Source organism: Chelonia mydas, chromosome 2 (genome assembly GCF_015237465.2).
Source record: "Chelonia mydas isolate rCheMyd1 chromosome 2, rCheMyd1.pri.v2, whole genome shotgun sequence".
In the NCBI taxonomy this organism is placed as follows: domain Eukaryota; kingdom Metazoa; phylum Chordata; order Testudines; family Cheloniidae; genus Chelonia; species Chelonia mydas.
This window is the reverse complement of record NC_057850.1, coordinates 148,183,148-148,205,973: the sequence shown is the minus strand read 5'-3', so window position 1 is coordinate 148,205,973 and position 22,826 is coordinate 148,183,148.

Below are 22,826 nucleotides of genomic sequence, written 5' to 3'. Positions count from 1 at the left end.
GTTCAATAAGGATAAGTGCAGGGTCCTGCACTTAGGACGGAAGAACCCAATACACCGCTACAGACTAGGGACCGAATGGCTAGGCAGCAGTTCTGCGGAAAAGGACCTAGGGGTGACAGTGGACGAGAAGCTGGATATGAGTCAGCAGTGTGCCCTTGTTGCCAAGAAGGCCAATGGCATTTTGGGATGTATAAGTAGGGGCATAGCGAGCAGATCGAGGGACGTGATCGTTCCCCTCTATTCGACACTGGTGAGGCCTCATCTGGAGTACTGTGTCCAGTTTTGGGCCCCACACTACAAGAAGGATGTGGATAAATTGGAAAGAGTCCAGCGAAGGGCAACAAAAATGATTAGGGGTCTAGAGCACATGACTTATGAGGAGAGGCTGAGGGAGCTGGGATTGTTTAGTCTGCAGAAGAGAAGAATGAGGGGGGATTTGATAGCTGCTTTCAACTACCTGAAAGGGGGTTCCAAAGAGGATGGCTCTAGACTGTTCTCAATGGTAGCAGATGACAGAACGAGGAGTAATGGTCTCAAGTTGCAATGGGGGAGGTTTAGATTGGATATTAGGAAAAACTTTTTCACTAAGAGGGTGGTGAATCACTGGAATGCGTTACCTAGGGAGGTGGTAGAATCTCCTTCCTTACAGGTTTTTAAGGTCAGGCTTGACAAAGCCCTGGCTGGGATGATTTAACTGGGACTTGGTCCTGCTTTGAGCAGGGGGTTGGACTAGATGACCTTCTGGGGTCCCTTCCAACCCTGATATTCTATGATTCTATGAAACCTTAGCCAATAAACAAACCCTTTTCTTATCTACCACCTATCCCTGCTTGGTGCATTCCTCGTGCTAAACTAGTATGTTAATTACACAGCATGGTCCTAAAGCCATGCATCAGTAACTTTTATTATCAGGATGGGAGGCCTCACATCAAAGGCCAGGAGATAGGGAGTTAGGGACAGACAAAGAACAGATACGAGGAGTCAAGGCAGGCTGGAGACAAGGAGGAGGATTTTCACAGGAATGCAGTATCTAAGGAACACTCCTCCTGGTGCATGATGTGCTTGCTTTTAGACAATGGTAGGCCCCAAACCAAAATGGAGTCACATGTGCTAACTTTTCCTTAACAAGAGCACCTCCCTGTCCAGTATTCTCCTCCTGGTGGAATAAATGGTCACGTTGGCCTGGGCCAGGAGGAGGTTGACAAGGAGGTCTCACGACTTTGTAGGGCCATGGATGGGGTGTGGGGAGAAGTGCAGCCAGAACCAGAGGATATCTGGCGCACTCAAGGTAGATGTGTGCCTGGGTCTCCCTCACACAGCAGCAGGGTGTGAACACCTATTGAATCCTGGGATGGTGGGCAGGCACAAGCCCACCTGCAGCTGAAGGCCACTGCCCCAACCTAGAAAGGCGAGCCATTAAACCTGGGTTTCAACTGAATACAGGGGACAACAAATGAATAAACAGGGACAGGAGTGCAGTCAAAGGGTCAAACAAAGGGAACCAGGTGGGGACGCTGAGCAGAGAATCCTGGACAGCACCCACTCTCCTCAAAGGTTGCTAGGGAGCCAGCAGATGCCACCCAGAGGAATTCTGCCCAGATACATGATGGAAGGGAGGAACTGAAGTCTGACCCACAGTGCCACACCACCTCCCCATCCAGCATCCTCCTCCTTGTTTTGTAAATGGCCACTTTTGCCAGCATCAGGAAGAGGTTGATGAGGATGTCTTGTGACTTGTAGGGCCACAGATGGGGTGTGCAAAGATCAGGGCGAAGTGCAGCCAGAACCTGAGAAGGTTCTGGAGGAGCTGCACTGCAGGTAAACATGTGCCAGGGTCTCCCTCTTGCCGCAGCACAGTGCCTACAGGTGAGCCTGCACTCTAATCACTAGTTCCCATTAAGAAAGCTGATGGGGATAACTAGACAATCAGGCTGGCTGGTTGGGTGGGATAAGGAGCCAATTTTCCCAGCAGAGGCAGGAAGGAAGCCCCAAGGAGGAGGGAAAGAGGGAACTAGGGTTATGTGAGCTCAGTTTTGTGGAGGGCTCAAGAGAGGGAGACCTCTGATCTCCTCAGGTCCTGGAGAGAGGGCCAAAAAGCACAGTGGTGCTGTAAATAGACTGTTTCATGGGGATTGTTATAGAAATGGTGGAAGGAACCTAAAATAAAAGGGTATGGTGAAGGCACAACCACTAGAATCCATGTAGTTTCTGCAGGGAAGAAGGCAGGAGGGAAGCTGTGCCCAGTGACAACTTCCCATGAAGGAGAGAGAGGACCCAATGCATTTATATTTCATTGGGTGTTTTAATCTCCTGTTTAGATGAGCAAGGGAGTTGAAAAACCATTTGCATTTTGTCATTGGATGGTCAGGACAGGAGGGTTTTTGAAACTGGGAGTGGCTTGCTAATCACTTGAGAGGAGAAGGCAGCCAGGGTTTGACAGCGGGAGGATGATCTAGTCCTTGTCATTGGGAGGCAGGAAAGGAAGGATGAGACGCTTGTGACAGTCAGGAAATGGGAATGCCCATTTTTAGTTGTAGGCTGGCAGTCATTAATTGACCATGCCTGAATATATCTGTTTTTGAGAACTATTGTTTGTTGGAAAGCAAGAATTCTCTTTCTGCACACTGTAAGACAATAGGCCAAATTCAGGCCTGTTGTAAGCAAACTCAGGGAGCTACATACAATTATAAACAGGGCTGAATTTAGCCTACCCTCTTTAAAATTTTGTCTAGGACCATAACCTTTATTGTTAATAGCTGCCTCAATTTCTGAGCTGCAATCATGCGTTTTAGATTCTCTACTTTAGCATCCCAGAAATCAAGATGATCCAACAAGGACATTAAAACTCTTCATGCTTTTCCAGCCCACACAGCTGTTAAATAATAATTCATCTATGTTATACAATTTGAGGAGGCATTCTTTTTTTTAAATGGAAATCTGCAGTGTTCTTGCTGGCACATTTAAATACGACTCCAGAGGCAAATAAAAATAGTTCTTCTGCAGAAGCAACTGCTGCAGTGACTACAACATACAAGATAGGCAGGATAAGTAAGTCTTAGTAGAAAAAGCTTCCAATTTAGACTGATTTCTCTGGCAAATCTTGCATACTAGAACCAGTGCTTGGTGCCACAATCAGCCATAATTTTCTGAGCTAGGATTTACTGTTTCACACTATTTTGCAAGAATTAAAGTAAATCTCTGAATTGCATCTGGTTTGACACAACAAAATCAAAACAAACACAGATACTGGATATTTAGAGCATCAAGTAATTCATAAAAATAAATCAGAAATCAATGGAGTGAATCGAGTTAACTAGGTACAAATTTGCTCCATAGTTGTCTATTCAAGCTGCTAGGGATCAGATGGCAGTAGCAGCTTACTGGCTATGCCCCTCATCCAGGAAGGTTATAGGGGAAAGTGATAGCATAGGAGTCACTATACCAGATCTACACAAGGGGAAATTCTGAGTTAACCAGTTAAGTCAGCTTTGCATATCATAATCCAACTGGATCTCAGTAATATCACACAGATTTAGGTGGTGTTTTAGGAAAGAATTGTAAAGACTTGTTTGTCACTAGAGTTGAGCAAATTTATTATTGGAAAGCATCCAACAAAATGTTCTTTAATTCTTTTACTCTATTTTCCATTTGAAAGCTGAAGTTTTGACTAGCTATCGGACTCTCATGCAGGGTAAGTGGTTTCCATCATATACAGGGTTTACAGTTTTGGTCAATGCCTCTCAGCTCCCACACTATAAAAATTGTTCCAATGCCACTGCTCACATGGTAATTTCTTTTCTCTGATTGGATGAGTGACTTATCAGGTTTCTGGTATGAATACTTGCAAAAGTAAATTTAGACTTAGTTTTCAGCAAATATAGAGGGAGCTTAAACATCACTTTCTGCAAGCATTCATGATAGTAACACTCAGATCAAATGGGTACAGAAAATGAATACATAAAGGGGCACAGAGAAACAAAATCACTTAAATGCAAACACTTGTGGAAAACTCTTTGCAGTATTTGTTCAGCTCTCTTCACAACTGATTTGGCATCCACTGATGGAAAAACCTCATGCAAGATGAAACTGAACAATCCAATCTTTCCTGGCTACACTAGTGTTTATTACTAGTTATCAGTGATTGAAGGGGCTTAGCATGAAGTGCCTTCTGCTATCTCCAAGACTTGCTTCCTTTATTGAATCATCCTGAAAGGTATCTTAAAACCTGCTAGCCCAGTTCCTTTGCTCAAATAATTCACTAGTCCTGTAACCCCCCACGTGGAACTGTTTTCAAAATTAGGTGAAAAATAAGGGGAAATGTGTCTGATCTAAACTTCAATGGTTTAGACAAGAGTTAGCTTGTTTCAATTTCAGCTTCACTGGAATGAAAGCAACTTTGATTATACTTTGTATGATCAGGACATTTTATGAACTCTAAGGTTGAACAATTTGGTCTAAATTAATTGAAATCTTGCTGATACAATACACAGATTTGGATTAATTCACTATTACCTGTCACATTTTTATATGCCAAAATTAATTTTATCACTGATAATTGAAACACTGGCTAGTACAAAAGGTGTTCTGAGGACTTACCAATGAGCTGCTTATTTTCCCTGCATATCTAAGATAATGTAGTATCACTAAACAATTTTTTTTAAAAATTGATACATGTACTTAGTAAATTATCAGATTAGAAAAGTGAAGAAAATTTACTGCCCTGAGCAACTAGCCAGATTTGCTCAAACCAGTTTCTCTTGATGAACAAAAATTGCATCCGATGAAGTGCGCTGTAGCTCACGAAAGCTTATGCTCAAATAAATTGGTTAGTCTCTAAGGTGCCACAAGTACTCCTTTTCTTTTTGCGAATACAGACTAACATGGCTGCTACTCTGAAAAATATTAAAATAAAACATAGTCCCATAAACTCTCATACAAGAAGTTGTTACAGGAAATTAGCATGCAATTATCCTTTGGGAGGGAAAGGGAGGTGAAGAGAAATTGTGGTAAGGCAGAAAACATTGGCTCCCAAGTATGAATGGCTTCTAATGGCCAGTGCCCTTTCATGATATCCTTCCACTCCCACTCAAAGGCATTCTGCCAGTGGAGGGGCAGACTTTAAGACCTTTCTAGTCCTCTTTCCCACAAAGGAAGCTGGCTTTATGGGTTCCCAGCAGCTACAGATTGCCCTTAAGAGCTTTGTTTTCCCTGTAACACTTTAATAATCAGAATTTTTACTGTTCACCTGAGGATTTCAAAGCATTTAGTCATGTACTCCTGTCCCCAGTTTACAGTGGAGAAACAATGACCTAAAGAGTTGGTGAGTGAGTCAGGAGCTGAGTTGGAAATTGAGCCCTAGTCTTCTCATTCACAGTACCTTGGTCTAGCCACTAGCTTTACTGCCTCCCCATGGCTAGTGTATGTGCAATAGCTCATGTGCTTTGTATATTGCAAGATGGAATATGGAGGTTTGTAATGCTTAGCTTCCATTCAGGCAGGTTTCTGTGGTTGTTTTTAATTGGTCTTATCACCTCCACCTCCACTGTACCAAGAAAGCTAGCTTCAGTGTCCATTTCTCATGCAGACTCTACACTTTCTTCCATTCCATCCTGTATATGAAAAGCCCTTTTTGAGCTGATCCACACTACCCTCTCCTCATTCTAATCCTTCCTTATGGCACACTTGTACTGTGGTGTCTACAAGAAATTAGCCACTGAAGAATAGCTGGGTAAAGGGCAGCTGAGGATAGTGTCTGTCTATAGAGTGCCTAGCTGCACATGTTGGCATTACTGTAATAAGTTTAAGGATCAAAGAGCCTTCAGCAATGGGTGCCTGTACATTTAAAATGACTGTTATTGCCATTAGTGAAGTGAGAAGCTATAACTTTTCTGTTATACTTCACACAAAAAGCATCCGTGTCTAGAGATTTAATAAAGATTCATAAATACAGAATACAAAGATCACAGTAGAGATAGATAACAATAACAGGGAAGAAAGTGAGAGTACAGAGGCTGAATAGAATGGCAAGTACATTCATTAGTTATCCTTAAAATTGCTTTGACAGCTCTAACCCTTTATCTTGTTTCTAGTGCAGTGCTTTGAAGGCTGACTGGAAAACTGCCCTTCCAAACATGGGTCTTGATGAGTCCCTCAAGGGAGAGATTCTTGCATAAAAATGTATCAACTTTGGTACATGGAGCCAAACAAAACCCAGATCAGATAAATTTAACAAATTAGTATAAAGCTTTGTCTCAGATGAACAAAGTACTGGCATTTCACCTTACCATTCAGTCTGAATAAAGGGGAAATATGTAGCTGCACTACGCTGGGAAATCTGAGTCATTAATCTCGTGTTTCCCTTTGCTCCAGAGGGGAAATAAGTCACACCACCCTTTTTGCTGGCACAGCTTACTTCCTCCTTTATGCCACCTCTTAGATGCAGGCCACTATGTTGGATGGTGAAGCCCAGGCTCTTCCCATTCCTCAGCAACCTACTCAGGCAGGGGAGTACCAACCCACCAGCATCCTTCTCTCTCCTCCCCAGCAAGGCTCTGGTAGTTCATCCCTCAGTTTTAGTCTTATGAGACATCTGTTCCTAGAGCATTAACAAATCCTTGAGGAAAGAGAAATCAAAGGGCACAGGCATTTTTCTTTAACATACCTTAATGTTAAATGTGAAGTAAAGAATCTTTAATTCTGCTGTGGCTTGCAACAGTCCTTGGTGCTTTTAGAGCCTCTTGTGACTCTCTTGTTTAATCCTTTGCAATGGCCTTTTGGAGGGTTAAGTCCTGCTTGCCTAAATCATGCAAATAGCCCTCAAGTCAGTGAAACTACTTGTGTGTCAACCTGTGAAGACTAAGTACCAATCTTGTTCTTGCAATTAGAGGACTAATTATCTATGAAGATATTATATTTATCTGCCTTCAGTACAAGAGGTGGTTGACTTGCTTGTGGGTGAAAGGAGTGGGTGGGATTGCTCTCAAGTATTTTGTTTCTCTCTAAAAGATCCAAGAAGGTAGTGTTGAACAATTGGTCCTGTTCCCCAAAGGTGCTTTTGAGGAGTTCTGTTGGGATTATCTTAGCCTCTTGTTCAGTATATATGGGAGTGCTAGGGAGACAGCCTGAGTTTTGGTGTCTTCAGTACAAAAGTGACCTCCAGCTTTGTTTTTACCTTTTTTCTCATACACAGTGCAGAGGAGCTCTGTCCCAGCATCTGGCTGAGTGGGGCATGGATGAGAGCAGGTTGGTTGTAACTTCATCCAGGTAAAACAGAAATGATGTTGGGGAAAGCAGCTAGGAGATGTGCTGAAGTTTAAATCTACTCCCCTCTGAGTATCTCTGTCTACAATGTGTTACTCTTGTACATGTAACACTTCCGCTAGGTGTTGTCCACCATAAGGACCAGGTTCAATTTTCTAGGGGTTCCTTCTAAAAAACTGAAATACCACTGGCTCAAGCCCTCACACAGAGGGGAATGAATCCATCTCTCTCTATATGTACATAAATACATGCTTCCTTTGATCCAGGGCTGCCATGCTCTACCCTTGATGGATAATACTTCCCCATTCACAAACAGTGAGTCCAGGGGTTTAAAACAAGGAGAACATTATTAAAGAGGGAGGGGGCAGGTGGAGGGAAATGACAACAGAATGAACTTGGGAAAGCCAGCAATTAATATCTATTAGGTAAGGCTCTCAGGGAATTTTAACAATAATCCCAACCTCAGTCCTCCTCTTCCAATTATGAGTGTCTAATGCATGCAAGTCACTTCTGTCCTCCCCAGCTCTTTACTCAGTTTGTTGTCATGGACTGGTTTGTCCAGACCAATGATTCTGACAGGTCAGTGCTGCCCAGGCTATCCTAGAACTCTATCACCTGAGCAGATACCAGTTCTGATGGCCAAGCAGGGAAGCCTCCCTCAGGTAGACTGTTGTTCCCTGCAGCTTCAGCCCAAGTTCTCATGGCTCTCACTTGTGTCAGCATCACCTCAGCTCTGTACCATCTGCTTTTTGTACCTGACTTAACTCAGTTTTTCAAAGGTAGATCAGGGTTATCTAGAATCCTTAACAGAATCCTTACTACCAGAAAAGCACTTAGTGCAAAATACAATCCTCTATTTTTTGACCTGTCCCGGCTTACTTGCCCAACTGTGCCTGACTGAAGTAATAGTCAGGGTGACCTCTGGCACATCTGGTGTTGATCTCTTGTCTCAATTTCTCAGTAGGGTCAACAGTATTTTATTTCCCTCAAAACTTAACTGTATTTTAACCACATGCCCCAAACTGTCATAGAACTAAAATGCAAATAAAGCTTGGGCCATTGAATCATTCCCCCTTGCTCACCAACAGCAGCTCTGGGCTGCTCTTCTCCCATTTCACCAACAGATGTCAATAGTGAGCTCCCAACAATTTGGGCTTCAGGCCACAGGGTTTAGGTCAGTTATTTGAAAGTCTAGTTTGATTCCCAGTAATCTAGATTCAGCAGTAGCCAGGATGTTCTTCCCTTTGCACCTCCCATCCACTAGTTGTATCTGGCTTTGTTGCAACCTTTTCTCTAGGATCTGAACCTTTTTTAATGTAGGAAATAAGAATTACAAGATGCCGTGGCTGAAAACTGAAATTAGATGTTTTCAGATTGGGGGAAAAAATGCAAATTTTTGAGTCAGGGTAATTAACCACTGGAATAAATTCTCAAAAGTAGTGGTAGATTCATCATCACTGAGTCTTTTAAATAGAGATTGGATGCCTAAAAGATATGCTCTAGGTTATTTGACTTGATAGTGCTCGCTTACACAGTAGGAAGAATAATTCCTTCCACTGCAGGAACTAATGGGTGAAATTCTAGGACTTGTGTGAAACAGGGAGCCAGAGTAGATGATCATAGTGGTCCTCTCTGGTCTTGTACATCTATGAACCTCAAAACTACATTACTGCAATGCTGTACGTGGAACTGCTTTTCTCATATACCCAAACTGAAGCTGGTACAGAATTTGACAGCCAGCTTGGTAAGTCTCATTATATTAAGGGCACCTAGATCCTGGGAGGGGTACCTTTTTGTCTATTCTTATAAATGCAAAGAAACAATTAATTCCTTGAATAATATTTCACTCCTGTTACCCTTACAGTGATTTCAAATCTCAGAACTCTATTTCTGCCTCTTCTTGGAGGGAAAAATCCTCTTTTCAGCAGTGAAACTTGTTGTTTTAATCATGAACTGTCTTTTACCCTATTGACTCCAAACATATTATAAATGATGATCACTAAAATATACCAAGCAAATGATTTCAGTCTATGCATCCCAGAATGCAATCTTGGAAAGTTTTGGACAAAGGCCATAAAAACGCCTTGTACATTTTTCTCTCGTTGTAAATTGTCAATGTAAAATGCTTTATAATTTCATTTAAACATAAAAAGAAAAACCTCATGATGAAAGTTAAGCACACTATAAATTGAAAGAGCTGTTGGCTGCTGCACTGTGTAAGATTTATGAAAGAATAACTGAAACAGAAAAATGAATAGGTAGTGGATATGAGTATAAACTAATACCATACTTGTACAAAATCAGCCAAGTTTGCAAATGGATTCCTTCTGTAAAGAAGATGTAAGTAGTTAATTTTATACTATAACAGAGAAATTCTAACTATCATGCCATTGTCTCTTTTGGTAGAGGCATTAGTAAATTAAAGGAAATTTAACAGAAGTCCATTGCAAATTACTACTGTTATGACAATAGAAATTAGAGCTGGTGACACTTGAGAGTTGCTTTGCCAGTGGAGAATGGGGACTGAAAACTAGAACCGGTCAAATTTTCCATCAAAATGTTTTTTTAATGGAAAATAGTTATGTAGAATTTTTTCAATTTTCTGTGGGGAAGTTTGTTTTGGTCAGGTCAACCTGAATTGAACCCTTTTGATTTGTTGAACTGAATTGAACAGTTGAACCAACATGGTGCAACATGAGTCATGTGACTATGGTGCTTCATAGGAATCCGAGGAAATGTAGTCCATCTAGAAAGCCTAGCCTATAGAGGAGAATGGAGGCATTAGGTACTTGAACTACAAATCCTATGGGGCTCTGTGGCAGCTCAGGAGGACACATTAATATTAAGAGAAGGAGTACTTGTGGCACCTTAGAGACTAACCAATTTGAGCATAAGCTTTCGTGAGCTACAGCTTACAGTTACAGCTACGAAAGCTTATGCTCAAATAAATTGGTTAGTCTCTAAGGTGCCACAAGTACTCCTTTTCTTTTTGTGAATACAGACTAACACGGCTGTTACTCTGAAACCTATTAATATTAAGCCAAGTCAAAATGAAATATTTTGAATCTTCAAAATTCTGAATGAATTGACACTTTTTTGAAATGGTCTGTTTGACTTTTTTCTCCAATTCAGGATGAAAACATCCAGTCTTCCAACTGCAGAGGTCACTCGCATCCTGAAGACATGTCATTGGAATAAGTTTCTCAAATAGCCTAATTATTAGTGATGTGTCAGGGGATATGCCTGTCCCCTGTCCCTGGCAGCTGGGCCCAGGCAGGGAGCAGAAGGGGCAGGACCAGCCACTTCTCATCCCAGCTTCTCTGGGTTGCTGCTCTGTGAAGCCCAGCAGCTTCCTGAGAGAGAGTCTGGCTGGGGTAGCAGCTTGCCACACCCCCTGTGCTCCCCACCTGGGCCCAGCACAAGCTTGGCTTGTTTAGCCTAACCAAAAGAAGGTTGAGGGGAGATATGATTGCTCTCTATAAATGCATAAGAAGGATGAATACTAGGGAGGGAGAAGAGTTACTGAAATGAAGTGCCAATGCTGACACAAGAACAAATGGATATAAACTGGCCAACAAGTTTAGGCTTGAAATTAGGTGAAGGGTTCTAGCCATTAGAGGAGTGAGATTCTGGAACTGCCTTCCAAGTGGAGCAGTGGGGGCAAAAAACCTAACTGCTGGCTGATTGGCCTCCAGAAGTGTCCCTAAATGCCTGTTCTAGCCACTCTGGTCATCACTCTGAACTCTACTGCCCTGCCCTCAGGTAACCAAGCATCAGACCTACCCTTTAAATTCTCTGGGAATTTTGAAAATCCCCTTCCTGTTTGCTCAGCCAGGAGTGGAGTGCTCTCAGCAAATCTTTCCAGGTGACCATGCCTCCATGTGTCAGGCAATCCCCAGTATGGAGCAATGGCGAGGTGCTCGACCTCATCAGTGTTTGTGGGGAGGAAGCTGTCCAGTCTCAGCTGCACTCCAGCCATAGGAATTATGATACCTTCGGGGAGATATCAAGGGACATGATGGAAAGGGGCCATGACTGGGATGAACTGCAGTGCAGGGTTAAAGTGAAGGAGCTGCAGAATGCCTACCACAAAGCCCATGAGGCAAACCGCTGCTCCAGTGCTGCCCCCCATGACCTGCCATTTCTACAAAGAGCTGGACACAATACTTGGTGGCGACGCCACCTCCACTCCAAAGTGGACCATGGACACTTCAGAGCCCAATTCAACAAGGCAGGAGGAGGAAAGCAGGAGTGAGGGTGCTGAGGAGGAGGGGAAAGCCCGGCATCCCTAGATCCATGCAGCCAGAAGCTGTTTTCAAGCTAGGAGGAAGGTAGCCAGTCACAGTGGACGGTGCTTGGGGAAGAACAAACAGCAGAGGAGGTGCCCAGTAAGCAGCTTTTATTTTAGGAAGGAAGTTGTTCGGTGAGGGCTCTTGAGGCAAGGAGGCTTAGGGCTGCATGCATGCCTAGATACAGAATAGGGTGTTTATGTGCTCTCTCACATCGCAGTAATCTGCCTCAGTGATCTCTTCAAAGGTCTCATGCAGAAGATGGACAATCCACTTGTGCAGGTTCCTTGGCTGTGCTCCTTGTCCCAGTCAGGCTAACATGTCCACCCCACTGTGCCATGAGGGGTGGGAGGGCCATCGCTGCACACAGGCAAGCTGCATATGGGTCAGGGCGGAAGCCGCATTGCAGTAGAAGACCCTCCCTTGCTTCCCAGGTCACCCTCAGCAGCGACATATCTTCCAGGACACACTCCTGTGGAAAATGTGGGGATAGTGTTCAGTATAGGGGCCCCCTGAAGCTGTTAGCTCTCCCCAAAGTACAGAACCCCAGAGGACAGTACAGCCATGAAACCATCAGTCCCCCTTGACCCTGTGCTTACTCACCATTTTGGGGCTCCTGAGTTGTGCACGCTTGCTTTGGGATGGGCAATTTCTGCTATTGTGGACACTGTAATTGTCTTTAAGTACTCTCTTGTACACAGGTTTCAGAGTAACAGCCATGTTAGTCTGTATTTGCAAAAAGAAAAGGAGTACTTATGGCACCTTAGAGACTAACCAATTTATTTGAGCATAAGCTTTCGTGAGCTACAGATCACTTCATCGGATGCATACCATGGAAAATACAGAAGATGTTTTTAGACACACAGATCATGAAAAAATGGGTGTTTATCAATTGACAATCTAAATGGGCCATCTTGATTATCACTACAAAAGTTTTTTCTCCTGATAATAGCTCATCTTAATTAATTAGCCTCTTACAGTTTGTATGGCAACTTCCACCTTCTGTGTGTGTGTGTGTATATATATATACATACACTACACACAATCTCTTCTTACTATGTTTCATTCTATGTATCCAATGAAGTGGGCTGTAGCCCACAAAAGCTTATGCTCTAATAAATTTGTTAGTCTCTAAGTTGCCACAAGTACTCCTGTTCTTTTTGTGGATACAGACTAACACGGCTGCTAATCTGAAACCTATATGCAGCAAGACTCTCTAAGAAAGTATTTAACAGGATAATGTGAATAGTTCTCAACTTTTGAGACTCTCTCAACTTTTCTCAATGTGTATCATGTCTTGTGGATCACATTCCTTCCCGTTTGCAATTGCATAATATCCTGTGTAACTACAGCAATTGCTTATATGAAAGTGACATTATTAGTAAAGAATTTGTCACTGATTCTCTGGTTGGGCTGCCACCAACTCAGTGCAAGATCAGATATGGAGTAAAGATGGTTTTGTGGCACCTAAGTCCTGGGACCAGACTAGTCTTTGGCATAAATGAGAGCTGCCAGAAGGGATACTACCAATTCAAGTAGCAAAGGTGAAATGCACTAGCCAAGCAATTTCATCTGCAGTTTTGCCCCATGTCCACACTAGTACTGTATGACACCATTGCAGTTGCACCGCCCTTTAGGCACTTATCTCACAGTTCTTGGAACAGCTTGAAGCAGTGTATTCTGGGAGATTTCAAAAGGGCTTCTTAGCATCTACAGGAATTGTGGGAGAATAGATCAAACTCCCACATCCATGGGAGCCTCCCATAAATCCCCAGGAACTGGTGGTGGTTTCTTCTCTTGAAAATGGAGGTCAGGATGAAATTTCATCTTTCACTTCCTGCTCTGCAAATCTCTCTGCTGGAGATTTTGGAAAGCTGTCACAAAGCTTTTGAAGCAGCTGTTGTGAGGTGGTGGTGATGGGTGCTCTAGCAGTATCTGTGGAGAGTTAGATGCTGAGACCAGCAGCTGATGGAGTATTTGCTGCAACAATCCTGCATTCTATCCTTGGAGTCACTTTGATCTCTGTAGTAGCTGAGTAATGTTCACTGAGCAGAACACTACTTTTGAGTGCTAATCACAGACTGGTGGGCTGAGTTGTTTGAGAATTGGGATGAGCAGCTGCACCTTCGTAATTCCAGAATGAAAGACATTTCTGTTCCTCTGTGGTGAGCTGGTTCTGAGAAGTACGTCCACCAGAATGAAAGCTCTGATTTCTGTCAAAGTTTGGCAATTTCCTTGTGGAAATTAGATACATTAGATAAATAAGGATCATGTAGGCATCAATTTGGGATTGAAAAGCCCATGGTAGATGCTGTTGTGGAAGTTTGCTTTGTAAACATAATGTATTGCAGGGGTGTGCAATCAAGGTGGTCAGTGTGCCAGTAATTGAGGGATTGAAACCATTGGAACTTCTGACCTATGCAGGAGCTATTGATGGAACCCATATGTCCATTCTCTGTCCCTCTCTAACCCAACAAACCCAGAAAGATAGTTACAGAAAGGCAGTATTACTTTGTGGTGATGCAGGCTAGCTCAGTAGATCATCAAGCTAGTTCTTGGATATGTATCTAGAGTGGCCAGGCAAAGCATGTGACAAAAGAATTTTGAGAACTTTAGACTTCTCAAGAACAGGCAAAGGGAGTTTCTCTTCCCACTAAGTATTTGTAGTGTCTTTATCACCTCTTTGACTTTAGATGATCCTGCATATACCCACATTTTCCATGGCTCATAAAGTCATTCCAGATTACCCAGAACAAGAGATGCAATTTCACTGAGACATTCAAAAGGCACAGGCTGGTGGAGGAGTGTGCTTTTGGCACATAAAAGGCAGGATGGAAATATCTTTTGGCCTACCATGACGTTCAATGATCGGATAGAAATAATAACTGCAGGCTGCATTTTGTATAACATAAGTGAAAGCAAATGGGAGATCTAATGAACGTTGGACTGAGGGGGCAGTGGGACTTGCAGCAATTTAGGGCTGGCCAGCCAGCCAAGCTGTTTCACTTAAGATAGGTTTTTATTAGAGCATCGATTAACGCAAATTAATTGCAATCAATCAGTTTTAATCACATGAGTTAACTGATCACACTAAGAAAAGGAGTACTTGTGGCACTTTAGACTAACAAATTTATTTGAGCATAAGCTTTTGTGAGCTACAGCTCACTTCATCGGATGCACTAACACAGCTGCTACTCTGAAACCTTTAATCACACTGTTTAAACAATAGAATACCAATTGAAATGTATGTATTTTTGGATGTTCTACATTTTCAAATATATTTCAGTTATAACACAGAATACAAAGCTTATGCTGCTCACTTTATATTTTTGATTACAAATATTTGCACTGTAAAAATGTAACAAAAGAAAATAGTATTTTTCAATTCACCTCATACAGGTACTGTAGTGCAATCTCTATTGTAAAAGTGCAACTTACAGATGTAGATTTTTGGTTACATAACTGCTCTAAAAAACAAAACAATGCAAAACTTTAGAGCCTACAAGTTCACTCAGTCCTACTTCTTGTTCAACCAGTTGCTAAGACAAACAAGCGTGTTTTACATTAGCAGGAGATAATGCTGTCGCTCATTGTTCACAATGTCACCTGAAATTGAGAACAGGCATTCGCATGGCACTTTTGTAGCCGGCATTTCAAGGTATTTATGTGACAGATATGCTAACCATCCATATGTCCCTTCATGCTTCGGCCACCATTCCAGAGGACATGCTTCCATGCTGATGATTGTTTAAAAAAAATGCATTAAATTTGTGACTAAACTACTTGGGGGAGAAATGCATGTCTTCAGCTCTTTTACCCATGTTCTGCCATATATTTCACGTTATAGCAGTCTTGGATGATGACTCAGCACATCTTCATTTTAAGAACACTTTTGCTGGAGATTTGACAAAATGCAAAGAAGGTGCCAATGTGAGATTTCTAAAGACAGCTAAAGCACTTGACCCAAGGTTTAAGAATCTGAAGTGCCTTCCAAAATCTGAGGGACAAGGTGTGGAGCATGCTTTCAGAAGTCTTAAGAGCATCATTCTGACGCAGAAACTACAGAACCCAAACCACCAAAAAAGAAAATCAGCCTTCTGCTGGTGGCATCTGACTCAAATGGTGAAAATGAACATGTGTTGGTCTGTACTGCTTTTGATTGTTATCAGGTAGAACCCATCATGTCCCCTGGGATGGTGATTGAAGCATGAAGCGACATATGAATCTCTAGTGCATCTGGTATGTAAATATCTATAACAGTGCCATGCAAATGTCTGTTACTTTCAGGTGACATTGTGAACAAGAAGCAGACAGCATTATCTCCTGCAAATGTAAACAGTTATTTGCCTGAGTAATTGGCTGAACAAGAAATAGGACTGAGTGGACTTGTAGGCTCTAAAGTTTTACATAGTTATATTTTTAAATGTAGGGTTTTTTGTAGATAATTCTACATTTGTAAGGTCAACTTTCATGACAGATTGCACTACAGTACTTGTATTAGGTGAATTGAAAAATACTATATTTTTTTAGAGTGCAAATTTGTAATAAAGTAAATCTAAAATGAGCACTACTCACTTTGTATTCTGTGTTGTAACTGAAATATTTGAAAGTGTAGAAAACATCCCCAAATATTTAAATAAATGGTATTCTATTGTTTTAACAGTGCAATTTTTTTAATCATGTGATTAATTGCAATCAGTTGACAGCCCTATTTTTTATATAAGTGCAGCCTCCATGGCATGTGCTGCCCAACCTGCAAATTCTACGTGCATGCACTTTCAGACCGATATTGGGGATAGATCAGTGAAATGGATCTTTTGATTTTAAAAAAGACACTTAATGATCATTAAAAGACAGAGGGGTTTGAGCTGGACACCCTTTGACAATGTTCTGCCAGCAGCTCCCTCTTAAATCAATCAGGGACCTCAACCATGGAACTCTTTCCCTTCTTGGCCACCAAAATCCAGGTTTAAACCTCCAGGCCTGTTACAAAACCTGCCTTTTGAATGGTGGTATTATTGTTAATGGCTGGACTCGCATAGCAAGTTTTAAGTTAAATAACTGATTTTAAAGTTGGTATGGAAATAGATTTGGTTTTGTTTGGCATCTAAGATCCACTTCTCCATTCTGCTATGGCTCCTTTGTGCTGTTCCACTGCTACAAGGGGCTGTAAACCCAGATGAACAGGCCCCAGGGAACATTTTCCTGAATAGGGGAAAAGCCACATGTGGCAGGCAGAGCATCTGTTTCCCCTGGTGTACAGATCATTCCTGGAAAAAAGAGGGTATGGTGGTGTGCCCTTATGAATTAACTGTTCCTGGTTTCTGGAACAGCCCCTTGAGGCTGTAGGCAGCCAGATGCAAGTTAGGAAAACCTTTATCTGCCTTAAGTTACACTGGGGAATGCACACAATCAGGTCAGCCACTGAATAGTTAGCATAAAATGTCCCAAAGCCATCTTAGCCTGTTTGAGGGCAAGCCCATTTTCTGGGCTCATCATTGCTCAGCTGGAATGGAGATTCAGATTCTGGCAGTTTAAGTCAGGTGCTATGAAATCTGAATATAATGCAGCTTCTTGATGCTGCCATTAACTTGGAATCAAAGCAGCTACTGAAAGCTGGGCATGAAGAACTTCCCAGCAGTCAGATGGACACCCTTCATTAGTTACAGAATGGACAACTCTAGAATGAACTTTCTTGTGCTGCCAGAGGGTGGCAGAGATGAAAGAGAAACAATGTGCAAGGCCAGGTGGAAGTCAGCAGCCACTTCTAATTTGTGCATTTTTAATGTATGAATGACCAGGCTGGAGCCTCTTGGCTATTCAGAGCTGAAGGTTGTGCCATGTGGATGGTCCTTGTCCCATAATTTGCAATACAGTCTCAGACATGGAATATGACCTCAAGGACACAATGTGAACATTCTTTAATATGCTCATTGCTTGAATAGGAATACCCACTAGTAATTCTAGATTCCTAATAACTATTTATTAAACCTTCTTATTTTGGCTTACTTCCCTACAGACTGATTCTCCAAGGCAAATTCCTCTTTGTCTCCTTCTGTTAATCTGTTCACAGGCCCTTGGGTTACAAATCCTCTCTGATCATACGCTAATGAGTCATTAGTGGTGACTCTGTTAATGTGAATAAATCTCTCCTTTTTAGCCACTCTTTATCTAAATAAAGAAGCCTCGTCCAATAACGCTGCCGCCAAGAAGAAATGTGAAGTAAAATGAGCAAACCAGTTCTTTCATAGGCCCAACGGCAAACTCGGCTCTGCTTGTCCATTTCACTGTTTGTCTGCTCCTGAATGCAGCTTCTTGCTGTTTTTTCTTTTAATTACATAGCTGGATTTTTAGACACATTACCAATCACAAGGAACAAAGAGCCAAATAAATTGGATCCAAGATTTATAAACTAGCAGGTTGCATCTTTTCAAGATCTGGTGTTACCCTAAGTTCCTTTTTGGTGATATGTCTACGCTGCAATCTGACACCTGCAGTTGGCCCATTCCTTGGGCTCAGGGGGCTTGGGCTTAGGCACTGTTTAATTGCAGTGTAGACATTTAGGCTTGGGCTGGAGCCTAGGCTCTAGAATATTGCAAGCAGCAAGGGTACCAGAGCTCGGGCTTGAATGTCCACACTGCAATTAAACAGCCCCTGAGCCTGGACCAGCAGCAAGTTTCAAATTGCAGCCTAGACCAGTGCTTCTCAAGCTATCTAATGTGGGGGATAGACCATTCTTTTTTCCAATGTGCGTGCAGACCGGCTGCCGACGGCTCGCAGACTGGCACCGGTCCGTGGACCACCACTTTGAGTAGCACTGGTTTAGAAGACATACCCTCAGTGACTCTGGATCAAGCTTACATTGTTGTCAGCAGGTACATGTTAAATATTAGACTAGCTACTCCCCATTTTTAAATAAGATTTGTATTGTCTTAAGCTACATTACATTGTCAAATTCAGGTAACATCTGAAAATACAAACACACTGCTTTAAGTTTCCGATGCTACCTACATTAGCACAAGGAAAGATTTTAACTAGCCTAAAATGACTACAGAAATGCTGAGCCAGACTCTGTCATCTGTCACTCTGAAGTTGTACCAGGGTCAATGAGGGTAATCTGAACACTGTGCGTTGCTATATGGGAAAATACTTTAGCACGACTTTCTCAAACTACCAGCGCTTGTTCATATTACATTCAGCATTCACCAGGGTCCATATATTCCACTGTCAGAGAGTTTACCATAGAGTCTTTTCTGTGATGCAGAATTGTGCTCCAGAATCTCAGCTATCATTTAAAAAAAAAATGCATGTAGCCCTTATGGTTACAATGCTAACCTGGATGAATCAAATGTAAACCAAAGCAGGGTCATCTGCCTGAGCCTGCAGAGAGGCTGCATCTACAGCTTTAAAGGGTGCCCTGTTCATTTCTGTCAGGGCTTTAGAGACTTCATGCTTCTGTGGTCAAGGATTCTGGAATTTTTCCAAGTGCCACAGAATTCAACATTTTACTGCACCAGGCACCCAACATTTCCTTTTCCCTCTTCCTGACCTCCCAGGACCTGTTTATAGATGCATCTTGTTTTCCACGCTTCCTCCCAAGAGACAAGAGGTTTACAATTTATTCTCTCTGCACTATTCCATGGAGCCAGGCAGCAGTATAGACCAGTGAGCTGGGAAGACTGGATAAAAACCACAGCAGCTGAGGCCCAGGGAGAGAATCTCTGAGCTGCTGAAGTTAGCTACAAACTCCCTGCTTCCCTGGCACACATAAAGCAGGAAGGATGTTATGAGTATCGTGGGAGCTGAGGCCTAGTTAGTAAAGCTGGGCTGTTTGGAAAGCAGAGTGGGGGAAAAAGATCTGTGATTGAAAATAATCACCAACCTAGTTTATATCCCTGAGTATTTTCAGTTATAACCACAGCTGAGGTGGGGATGGAAGTAAAGGTTATTTTATGTCAATAGAATAAATGTTGCCTCAGATTGTAGGGGTTGCTGCTATGGAATTTAGGAGCTGCTTTTGGAATTTTGGTACTAGGCGCAGAGTGCCTGGTGCTCTGGCTATGACTTCAGTTTTTTTGCCATGATGCAGCATGAAACTAAAGTAAGGCAGCTAAGAGTTAGTTTCCTTTCAATTCACAGTAGACACACATCATTCTGTAGGTAAGCAAATGTATAATTATGAATGATAATACACTTTTCTTTGGTTGCAATGTAACAGGATTTAACTAGTTTAAAATGTTTTTAAAATATCCCTATAATGAATTGTTGTAAACCTTATCATGGGTGGCCCAATTGTTTAGTCACTGACAAATCATGATTTTTTTAATGCAAAAATTGAAAAGAAAAGATGTTCCTCTGTTCACTCTAGTGTCCTAAGTGACTGTCCCTGACACAAACTGAAGGGAATCAACTGACTTGGATCAGGTTTTAAAGTGAGCTACAGTATGTAAAGAGGTATTGATGAGCTCAATTTAGAGTTGATCTGCACACAGGTTTTATACTACTACCATTATATTGATTTAGAAACTTCCAAGTTTCCAAAAATTCCAAATTTAGGAATAAGCTATATCAATGTTAGCACACTTATACCAGTATTACTGCATCCATGCTTGGAGTGTCATTGCTTTAATTACATTTTCCACAATCACATTCTTCACTCTGCTTGCCTGGTATACCTCTTCCCTCACCCCTACGTCTGTCCTATCTATTTAGACATATTGTCTCTGTGCTTCCCCCATCTGTCTATTTGTATCCATCTGTTGTCTTGTCTTATAATTCGTTTGTAAGCTTTCTGGCAGAGACTGTCTTTTTGTTCTGTGTTTATACAGCACACGACAGTCCTGGTCTGTGACTGGGGCTTTTAGAAGCTATGATAATACAAATAATAAATGATACTATAACAATATTAGTAGTACAAAAACTTACGTATAGACCAGCTCATTACTTTTAGGCATGGAGGATTTTTAATCTAAGATTTGTTTGACCCCCCAAAAGGATGTGAAACTCTTAAGATTTGGGAAAGTTCAGAGTAGATCATAAGCTGTACTTCATGGTTTAGGCCCATCTGTTTTTACAGGGATGTAGATTAGGATCTCTTTCTTGATATATATAACAGGCATCACTTGGGGGGAGGGGGGAAACCTGAAAAAGAATTGTAGCAGAATTTTATAAACAATCTCTGCTATAACTCTATCAGTGTTCATTATTACTTGGCTTTGAATGGAAGACTCCATTTTAGAGGCCTTTTATTAGACATTAGCTGTGACATATTAAGGACCCTTTTGCAAAGCCTGAGTAAACCATGCACAGGGGTTACTGACGTGGCTCTCCCTCAGCCAAGCTGAAGAGCATCTGTACTGTGCATCTGCTCCACCACTTTAGTCCATAAGCAGGAGTAGTGGAGGCTGGTGCTGTGACCAGTTTCCTTAAAATATATTGTGAAATGTAATAATAGATATTGTAGTGAGGCAAGACTCGCTGGCGCAGCACCTCCTGCTGGTCACTTCAGGAATTAGCTCTTTCTAGCCTTCAGAGCACCCTTTGCAGGCTGGTGTCTCGGCTGCCACTGGCCCGGTGTCCCTCCTGGACCCCAGTGCCCCTTTTCCTTAGGGTTCTGCCCCCAGCAGTAATCCAGCCGCTCTGGGTTGCCCCTCTCCAGGGAACCCCCAACCCTCTAAATCCACCTTGCCTCAGTGGCTACTGCCAGTCATAATCTAACCCCTGCTCCCTGGGGCAGACTGCAGTCTGTAATGGCCACTCATCATTGGCAAGGGGTTAGGACCTGTCACCTTTGCCTATCCCCAGGCTGCCCCTCTGCAGCCCCAGTACCTTTCTAGGCCTTCACCAAGGCCTGTAGCCTGGGGCTTTACCAGGTTGGAGCTCCCTTTGCCCTTCCCCAGCATTGCTCTGCTCAGGTACCTTGCTCTCAGGCAGCTAGTCCTTCCCACTCCAGGGCTAGAATGAGACTCTTCTTCTGCTCCTGGCTCACAGCCCTCTTATAAAGGCCAGCTGGGCCCTGACTGAGCTGGCCACAGCTGTGGTCAGCTACTCACTCAGCTTGCCCCAGCTGTTCTCCCCAGGGCAGCCCTCTCCCAGGGCTGTTTTAACCCCTTCAGGGCTGGAGCGGTGTGATCACCCCGCTACAATGTGCAAATATAGTTCTGGCAGTATGGTTTTATTGCATGGCAACTTAATTTCTGTCACAACTGGATTTTGAGCATGAACTTCCTGGAGATGTCCTGAAGAGGCTATGGGCACAAATGGTGACAAAGTGTCCTGCTAAGAATACTTCATCAGGGATCATTCCTCAAGTCAAATTAATTAAAAGTTGGGGTTTGTAAATACAAGGGCCGAGATCCTTGGCTAGTGCAAGAGTTAAATTCTGCACTCACTTATGAGAGAGTAAATCCAAAGTAATTCCACTGAGCTCAATAAAAGGTTTTGATTTTACAGAAACTTTTCTAATAAGGAGTTACTGTGAATTTACATTACTCGAACTCAGAACAGAATCTCCCCCAAGATTCTATAAAGTGTTCTGGATCAATAAAAATGTTTCCATAAAAAAATTGTGATAGGATTGGGCACTTTAGAGTGTCACGTGTTGCGCTTAGGTGCCACTGAGTCAGCTTATTCTGCCAGCCTGGGTCCTTTTTACCTGGCCTTACTGGGCTAGGCTTACAAGCCTCTTCCAGTCAAGCACACTCACAGGGCCACACCCAGCTGCACAGAGACAGAGATCTGCTCTGGTGCCCATTTCCTCTAAGTGGTACAAACCCAAAGGTTGTATGAAATTCTCTCCCTCCCTCAATGTGGAGAGAGATATGTACAACTTCTTGCCCCCCCCCCGTTAGAAATTACATAAACGAGGTTATATTATAAACAAGAAATACATTTATTAACTATGAAAGGTGAATTTTAAGTGAACATAAGGGATAACAGAACAAGGCAGATTACTGAACAAATAAAACAAAGTACCCAAGCTAAGCTCAATAAATGTAAGAAACAGGTTACAAAATGTAAATTCTCACCCTAAATGTTATTTTAGGCAGGTTGCAAAGTTTCTGTGGTTCAGAGTTCCAGGTATATTCCTTTTTCAGACTGGACCCCTGTCTCAGTCTGGAGTCCCATCTTGCCTTCCCTTCAGGTGGCTTTAGCAGTCTTTTTTCTTGGACAGACAGGCCATGGAGAGGAGGAGTCCCGTTTGCCTTCCTCCCCACCCTTAAATAGGATTTACATAAGGCGGGAATCCTTTGTTTCCCAAACTTGACCGCCCACCCC